Below are 10173 nucleotides of genomic sequence, written 5' to 3'. Positions count from 1 at the left end.
TTAAATGCAAGGGGTGCAAACATATTTATTTTATTTTGCACTCAGGGCAAATTCTGGTTGCTTTTGCATGTAGTCAACAAATGCTGGACAGCTTTAATTTGTACACTGGAATACAGTTAGGACATGCCCTTATCAAATCTAAATCTATCTGCACATTTTAAAACTCCCCCATCTGCAGTACAACATGGTTTAATTGAGGTACAAAGTTTCTTGCTCTATTTTGCTTTGCTTCTAACTCCGAATCAACCCCATGTATAGATTTATAAGTCAAACTATTTTGCTTTTACAGTTATGTCACAACAAATTTTCAATTATATATTCTCACAAAATGCATAGATAATATAATATCTTTTTGTAGGTATGTTAACTTAACTTCTATTAGTATGTTCCTTATGTATGTGTCACAAACTCATGGATAGTGGATGCTATTCTGTAGGATTGGCTAAGACCCAGTACAGAGGCACGTAGTCTATCATATTGGTAGTATTCACCAGGGACCCCGCAAGGAGGTTTGGACTTAGCTTCACTTGACAATCAGGTCATGGCCCTCTCACTAGGCCCTCTCACTAGGTTCCTTAGTACAGATGGAGTGGTGATGTCTGGCACACTGTGACATTTTCACCTCCTCTAGGGGTGGGAACAGAACACCCACAAATGGCTTGCCAGGGAACTTCTGATGGGATTTCCAAAGAAGTTGAGGTGCGTGAATTTCCAACAGTGTTCTTCATGACCATATCAGTTCACAAGGAATTGAACTGTACCTTGAGAGATTCTAGAATCTAGAATTTGTTTTACCTCATACTTCTCTTGATGGTCCACTGGAATAGACAAAGGAGAGTTGCAAGGTGTCAAAAACCAATTGAGAACCAGCAGTTTCTGGATGTAGATATGGAAAACAATCAGTATGTTAGAATTGCCAGACAGTTTCAGATGGTACACCACCAGGTTGATCACTTGGAGGATCTGAAAGGGCCAAATGAACCTGAAAATGAACTCCATCGTGGGCACCTTCAATCACAGATGTTTGATTGACAACCAGACTCTATCAGCAGGACTTAGTAAAGGACCCTTCTTCATCTTCCTGTCCTCAAACAGTTTGTACCTAGGATAGGCTTTGCACAAATTCCCATTTATGTCTTGACTGGAAGTGAAACTGCCTGGAGGACTGGTAACTCTAGTAATACAGGATGCAGACCATACTGAGTGACCTGATGTCTCATGGAACAGATTATTGTGGGCAAATTCAGCCCATGGCAGTAATGATACCCAATCATCTTGATTGTCTGATACATGCAATTGAATACACTTTTCCAGATCTTGGTTTACTTGCTCCATCCGACCATTGCTTTGAGGATAATAGGCTGATGAGAAATTAAGGTTATCTCCAAAGCACTTACATAGTGACCTCCAGAATTCAAATGTAAATTGTACCCTGCAGTATGAGGTGATGTTCTTGAGGAACCTGTGCAATCTGAAGATTTCTCTTATGAATGCTTCAGCCAGTTTCAGGGCTGAGGGTAGGACTGGTCACAGTTAGGCTGTCTTAAAATGGGTGCTGAGCTAAAACACTGCTTTAAGTGAGCAAAGGCTTCTTCTGTCTCACAAGGCCATACCCTGGTATCTTGACCCTATTTTGTTGAGAGCAGTGATGGGAGCTGCAACAGACAAATTGTTCCTGATGAGCTGCCAGTAGAAGTTACAGAACCCAGAAAACATTGTAATTTCTTAAACCCCTCTGCACAAGACCAATTGACAATGGCAGAAAGTTTATCTGGGTCCATCTGGAGGCTAGAACCCAAAATATGAATCCAAGGAATCTCAGCTCTTTTTGCTTGAAGGAGCATCTATCTAATTTGCAGAAGAGCTGGTTAATCCAGAGTCAAGACAGCTCCTCACATATGTGCTGGCTATGGCTCACTATATCTTTGAAGAATATCAGAATATCATCTAGATACACCACCATGTACTTTCATAACAGGTCTCAAAAGATTTTGTTCATGTACTTTTGGAAAACTGCAGGAGCATTATTTAATCTAAAAGGCATGACCAAGTACTCATAGTGACCATCTTTAGTGTTGAAGCCCATCTTCCACTCATTCCCAGCTCAAATGTTTATTAGGTTGTAGGCTTCACTAAGATCCAACTTGGAAAAAATAGTTGCCTCTTTTATACGGTCAAAGAGTTCCGAGGGTTAGTGAGTACTGGTCCTTTATAATGATGGAATTCAGGCCCCGGTAATCAATACACAGTCTTAGGCCTCCATCCTTCTTTGTAACGAAAAAAAGACCAGCTCCTGCGTGACTTGAACCCTCTAATGAACCCCTTATCAAGGTTCTCCTTGATGTATTCAGATGCTGCCTGGGTCTCCAGAAGCAGAGGGAACACACTTCCACGAGGTGGCATTTTTCAAGGTAGCAGGTTGATAGACCAGTTCCACTACCGATGAATTGGTAATGTCTCAGCGGCATTCTTACTGAGCATGTCCCTGAAAGATTGATACGGAGCTGGCAGGGGGACACTTGGGGAAACTGTTAAACTCTGAATGACTCGATGCGGAAGCCTGATCGTGGACAAACAACTCTGATGGCACTGCGATCCCCATGACAGGATTTGGAATTTACTCCAATCTAGTGTGGGAGCATGTTTGTGTAACCATGGAAGACCCAGGGTGATTGGACTTTTGGCTAATGGGAGTATGCAGAAGGAAATGAATTCCTTATAAAGAATGCCACTTGCATTGTGACTTCTTCAGTCTGAGAGTTGATGATAGCCACAGGAAGTTTATTTCCATCCACTTCAATAATAGAGAGTGAAGACTGCAAAGGCACTCTAGCTATTCCTATCTTTTGGACTTTCTTGGCTGTAATGAAGTTGCCATCTGTGACAGAATGCAAGATGGCCTTAAGGGTTTCTGCTGACTTCACTTTGATAGAGTACTGGTTAGAAACACTTTCTTTTGGAAGGTGCTGAAATGCACCAAATTTGACTACCCCTCAATCTGTTAGGCTCTCTTGTTCCCCGTATGTTTTGGACAGCCAGTAAGGAGGTGACATGATTCTCCACAGTACAGGCACAGCTTGTTCTCGAACAACCTTTCCCTTTCCACTGTAGAAATACATGATTTCTAGATCTACACAGGTTTTTCAAGAGGGTCAGTGAATCGAGGAGCAAGTTTGAAGTTGAAGTGACAAGACTGTTCCCTCTCTCATGCTCTTTCTCTTTGGTTGAAGGTCTGCCCAGATGCACAAAGGTTTTAAGTTATGCAGAGATGTTGGCAGTTCTCTGGATACCAGTACATACTTATTTTGTTCTGAAAGTGCTTGCATAAATGCAGCAACCAGGGTATCGTTATTCCACCCCAACTCAGAGGCAATGGTTTGGAACTGCTCTGTGTACTGTCCATTAGTCAGATTGCCTTTCTTCAGTTGCAGAATACCTGATGCTGCAGAGGATCCTCATCTGGATTAATCAATACTTTATAAAAAGTTGCTTTGAAATCAGCACCATTATTGACCAGTGGGAAATTTCTCTCTCACAATGGGAAAGCCCCTGCTAAGGCCTGTTCACACAGCAGTGAGATGATGTAATCCACCTGCTCCTTTTGGAATGGAAATCCACAGCCTGGACCTGGAACTGAGTTAAGCATTGATTCAGAAAGCCTTGATAGCCTTTGGGATCCCCATCAAATTTTGCAGGGTTTAGAATTCATAATGGTGTGGAATTACCTGCAGCTTGAAAGGCGCCACACAGGTGGTTCTGGTTGTATCGGAGGTGGCTGGGTGGTACCGACTCAATTGATAAGCATCTGTAGCCACTGCATAATCTTGTTTCTCAACTCTGGGGAGGAGGTTTTCCAGCAGATCTTGTGTGCTTAAAGATTATTATCAGCATCCATTTGGGCCAGAGTATTCTGTCACAAACTCATGGATATATAGTGGATGCTGGTCTGTACTTAGGATTTGCTAAGATCCAGTACAGAGTTGCAGAGTCTAACATGTTGGTAGTGTTCACCAGGGACCCCCGCAAGGATGTTTGGACATAGATGCACCCAACACACAGGTCTTGGCCCTCTCATGAAGTTCCTTAGTACAGATGCTAGTGTACATTGGAGTGAGTAGGATGTATGTAGAAGGCATACAAGGTGTACTCAACAAGCCAAATCAAATAGATGATATGGTACCAGAGATCAGACAGAAACAGGCCAATTCAGATTTACCAAGTGCAGTACCAGGGAGGAGATGGAATCAGATCAAAGGCAAAGCTAAGGTGAGGAATGAGCAGTAGGGATCACTATTGATTATACATGCTGGAGTATGGTTTGGGAGCGTAAACTCTGGCACTGTCTAGTGCCCAGAGACTACCTTTTATAGGGAGGAGTTCAATTCTTGCACCAAATGTGACATCACATTTGGCACACCTGCCCTTTAAATTCACACAGGTTGGCGTGCTCCCAGGGAAGCCACGGCTGCCTGTACTGTTGCTTGGGAGGAATCTGGAAGACATAGTAGCTGGTGTTACAGACTCCCTGCCAGCTGCTCTGCTGTTGATTAGATCGAGTAATTGCGTGTTGGTGTTCAGCATGCTGTGACAGTATGTATGTACATGTGTATCACAGATTTCAATATTAATATGTCATTAGCAGCATTAAATTAGCATTCATACTATACTGTATATATACAGTACTATGCAAATGTTGAAGGTGGGTGTAGAAAAAATGCTGCAATGTAAAAATGCTTTACAAAGTAGAAGTGTTAATAGTTTATTTTTATCAATTAACTAAATGCAAAGTGAATGAACAGAAGAGGAATATAAATCAAATCAATATTTGGTGGACCACCATTTGTATTCAAAAGAGCATCAATTCTTCTAGGTACACTTGCACAAAGTCAGAGATTTTGTAGGATTATAGTCAGGTGTATGATTAACCAATTATACCAGACAGGTGATAATAGTCATCATTTTATTAAAAAGTTGATAAAAATTAACTTTTTTTTAAATCATTCTTACTTTGTAGCATTTTTTCCATAGCTGCCTAAAACTTTTGCACAGTACTGTATATATATATATATATATATATATATATATATATATATATATATAATTAAAGATTTCTTATAGATAGAACCTCTTGCACACCATACAATATTATGATATCACTACCCTTATATATTAGTTCTGATGTACAACCTCTATCCACAGATACAGAACTACAACTTCTACTGATTCTAGAACAAACAACACCATCTATGTGGCCAATTAATGGTGTAAAAGACATAAAACTAGAACTTCAATAGACAAGTAGACTTTTTGCATATTTGATGGGATCTTTAGTCCAAGTAACTAAAAATATTTAGGAAGAGGTTACATCTCCAGAGGGCACACTATACATACATATGCCCATCTCTACTATACTTTGCTAGAGCTTACATGCCTTATATTTTTTCTCCAGGTGAAGAGGGCCAGAAGTACAAGTTATAGCTAACTCCAATTCAGATGGTCAACTAGTTTCAAAATTTGACAGGTCATTCATATATTTATTAAAAATATTGAGCTTTTCCTACCTGATAAAAAAGAAAATATTTAGAAATTGGACAGTTCAAAATGCTTAAATAAATTAAATGTAACATTAAATTTCATAAGTAAGACTCATTACTATGAATTTTTGATTTGAAAAAAAGTACTGAGATTATTTAAATATTCATTTATTGGTTATATTTGATATACAATTGTAGATATTGATTTAAATACATTTCTTCTCAATACAATGTATGTTATAAAGGCAAATTTGTTTTTTTGTATGTTCTGTATGTAAAATAACTGGGATTTGTTTTCTGTGTGTCTTGAGATCTTGATTTCCACTACAGGATTTTTTTCAGTAATAACTGAATAGAGTAGTTTCAGAAATTTTTGTTATACCAGATGTAGAAAAATGATATATTGTTTTATGATGTGATTGGTTAAAACGTGTCCATATCACTATCCGTATAAAAATATAAGTTAGAATGATATTTGCCTGTCTCCTTTCTGTTCTATAAGTGTTTTTCTGAAGTATACTGTACTCTGTATACATAATAAAAATTACCAGTTCTGTTTTTGATCTAAAGTTTTTTCTACAACATTTTTAGAGGTCCCACCAAGATCTGTTTTATTTTTAACATGAAGAAATTGAAGATATTAGGGGTCCAAATTTCATAGGGAAATTGATTCTTAGAATCTGATTTCTACTATCCTCTTTATTCAAATTTGTGTCTTTACATTCATTATCTTGCTATTTTTTTGTAAGGTAATATTTTGTAATACTTTGGAAAATGCGATTTTCATTTATTTTTACTTTTTAAATATTTTAGATTTTTTGTGTGCCACAAGTTTGTAGTGCAAATGTTATGATATGTGAGTGGGTGGGTCTTGATGATTGTTTATGGTAAGATTTGCTTTTGAGGTGAAGATGTACAGATTGCTTTGATCAATGTCACAGTCATATTGAAAAAAACCTAAAAAAATAGCAGAGTGTGAATTAACATATGTGAGTGATATAGTGGAGTTTAAAAATAAATTAGCAGTTATGCTATGTGACACATTTATTAAGAAAGGTGAGTATTTTTTTCTTAGTATATTGCAAGTACTTTCTACCATACCAGTAAGGTTACAGGACTATAAAGATTTAGCTTGTTGAAACCAATTATGGATGAAGGGAAAATTATAATTTGAGATTTTGGAGGTAAATTCTGCCTTTAGAATGCATGAAATGTATAAGAAAGTAAGCGCTAAACTTCTCAAACATTGGCACACAAAATATCCTATATTATCCCTAGGGGGAATCTTTGGAAAGCATAAGTTATAATTGCTCACAGAGAGCAAAGTGAAACATCCTGAGGAATAGAAAATATATTTGTGGTTAAGTAAAATTGTCTATGATGTGTATTTTGTAAAATTAATAGGGATGGTACCTATACAGTACAACTCAAGCTACTAAACACTGTACTTGCATTATATGTTTAAAACAGAGTACAGAAAGTCCAATAAAAAAAAATTCCTTTTCCATTTCCTTCAAGCCACTGGTTGTTTTTAGGTGATTAAAAAAGATTATATCCAACTTCAAGGGGTTATGATGATAACATATTACTTTGTTATGTTGGACTATTTATTGTATAGGTAGATGCTTATGCAACAGCTAGCAATATTGCAGCAATAATAGTTACAAAAAAGTGGAAGATTTTGTGTGCATATATTCTATTCCTAATAATGTTTTCTCAAATCAATGTACACATTTCAAGAGACTTGTTTGTAAAAAGATGTGGTAACTTTGCAAATTATACAGCACCTTTAACTGTGAAAAACCTTAAATAAACACATATAAACAAAAAACACAGTAATTACATATGCCATACTACCCACAGTCAAGTGGAAAAGTAGAGAGATTCAATTGTATAATTAAAAACAAACTTTCAAAGATATGTAAAGATAGAAAAATGGAATTGCCAAAAGCCATCACTTTAGTGCAATATGTCATTAGAATTAAACCTGGAAGACAGTTTAACTTTTATCCATATGAGATTCCCATTGGAAAAATATTAAGGAAATTACTGTATTTGACTATGATTGCTTGTATTCTCTTTAGCAATGAGCTAAAGCATATTAAAAAGACAAACAGACAATCAGTACCCTTTGAAGTTGTTTATAATTTTCTCCAGCCCAGAAACAAACTGGTTACAAATTTTTCTCCTACAATTAGGAAACTCAAAATTGATTACCCCAGCTTATAATGCTTTGCAGCAATAAATGTATAGTAATATTGAAATAAATTTTAGAATATGTTATCTGATGTTGTACTTTCTTGTGAGCACCGTTACAATCATCATGTTATGCCGACAAGGTCTTCTGCCAATATGAGTCACCTTCTGTTCCCATAAAGCTAGATATGCTCACCAATACTTAGGTGGCTGCCTGGTCTAAAAATCGGGACAGTAGGTGCCTACACGGCAATCTTGGTGATCACTAGATGTGAAGCTGCTGATAAAGGTCACTATGGTAGTTGTTGTGCTGGATTAGTCATGTATTGTGACCAGAGTGATGAGTTGAAAACTAAAGGGTTGAGATGCAACTTGTGTGACAATGTGTGACTTGTGTGGCAAGTTGTAGACTTGATTGCCTGGGTGTGGACTTGAGGGTTGGGATGTGGCTTTGAGGGCTGAGGTGTGACTTGTGTGGCTGGTAGTGGCCTTGAGGGCTGGAATGCAACAGCCTTGAGGGCTGAGGTGCAGCCTTGAGTTCTGGATTGTGGCCTTGAGTGCCAAGGTGCAACCTGGAGGGCTGAGTTGTTACTTGTGCAGCAAGTTGCAGCCTTGAAGACAGGAGAACAGCCTTGAGGGCTGAGGTATGACCTATGAGACAGTGGTGTGTTCTTTTTTGTACAGGGCACTAGGCCACAAACTGATGCCATAGATAGAGGTGGCATGAGCAGCAAATGCAGATAGCACCAAGCTAAGATGGAGGTTGCCATTTTGAGGTGAATGCCACAGGTGCGGTGAAGATGAAGGCTGAGACCAAACTTGGGATAGCTGAGAATGCTTGGGTAACAGGAAAGGCAGATTAGCACAAACTGGCAGGATTCCAGCAGACAGAGACTGGAATGGACTGACAGGAACCAGGATTCAAACATAAAGCATAAACGATCACCAGCAATCTGACGCTGGTCCAAACATACTGATATAGGATTTTGCACCAATGGGCAGAGAGTGCACAGATGGTGATAGCTGAAAGCTGGGATGCTGCCTGACTATCTGGCAGCCCCAGCAGCACCCATGTCCATTCAGCATCTTGGTTTTCCAGCACCTGTGGGTTCCATCTTAATTCAGCGTCCACATTTCCTGGTTACCGGGGAGGCTTTCAGATCCTGCGGCTGGAAGAAGTGGTATGAAGGTAATAAGTCACAGCAGTGGCTTGTGACAGCACCACATCTACTTCCAAAGATTCCTATTTATGTTTCCTATTTATATTTATGTTTACTGTTTGTTTCTTTATCAGAATGTTTTTGATGGTTGTTGATGGATGTTCCATGGATAGTGTTGACTTACAGTTGACAGAGAGGGGATATGGAGGTAATTATTTTCATTGTAAAGTTGGATATATTGATTATAAAACTGTGGATTTTTAATTTCCTCTTTCTATATTTGGAAAAAAAGAGGCATTGTTAAGATACTTTGTTAAATAAAACCATTTGTTACCTGTGAGGTCTGAGACTGCTATTATGAACAGTCACAGGAATTCTTCAAAGAGAACAGAATAGAAATAGTTTATGTAAGAAATGTGTGGGTTCAGATTCCAGGAATATGAATGCACAATAACTTAGGGGTTATGAGTCAAACTGAGCCCCAGCTAGGGTCCTCCTGCCAAGCTTGGATCCCTAAATGAGGCAATATATTATCTTCCTGGCATATTTTTGGATTTCATAGAAAAATCCCTCCCTGATCATGCACCATTTCACACAGGAGATCAGAGGAAGAGGATGTGGACTGTGCACTGCAGCACTGTGATGCACTGTGTTGTGTGTGCAGAGCTGGGCACTTAGTTAAAAAACTTCACTTTCAGCTACTAAAAAATGCCATTAGGAGCATTATGTTACAGGGGTATTGTGTTATTAACAACAAACGCCATTAGGAGCACTGTGTTAAAGTGGCACTGTGTTATTAAACAAAAATGCCAGAGGAGCACTGTGAGGCACTATGTTGTGTATTCAGGTTCTTTGTTAAAAAAAACATTCAAATAGAACTGTTGTGTGTTCAGGTATTGTGTTAAAGAAGAATGTCTTTAGGATGCCATTACAAGGAGCGGTATAAAGCTGGCCACACATCTAAAGATTATCTGTCCAACCAGCCAACTAATTGATTGGTTGGAATGAAAATCTGGTAAGGAATACAATCAGCAATTTGCTCCCAAATGCTGGAAAATGGACCATAACTGTTGTTTGAACAAATAGTTTAGTTCAAATATTTAACAAACTTGTCTGAACGACCATTTTCATGTTTTCTGACATTTAGGAGCAAATTGCTCATCATCAGTTACTCCCATACGTTACCAGATTTTCATTCTAACCAATCAACAAGTTGGCTGGTTGGATGTAAGTTGGTCTAGTGTGTGGCCAGCTTAAGGCACTGTGTTGTGTGTTGAAACACT

This window comes from Taudactylus pleione, unplaced genomic scaffold (assembly GCF_031769625.1).
Source record: "Taudactylus pleione unplaced genomic scaffold, aTauple2 ptg000062l, whole genome shotgun sequence".
NCBI classification, from domain to species: domain Eukaryota; kingdom Metazoa; phylum Chordata; class Amphibia; order Anura; family Myobatrachidae; genus Taudactylus; species Taudactylus pleione.
This window is presented reverse-complemented; position numbering follows the sequence as displayed.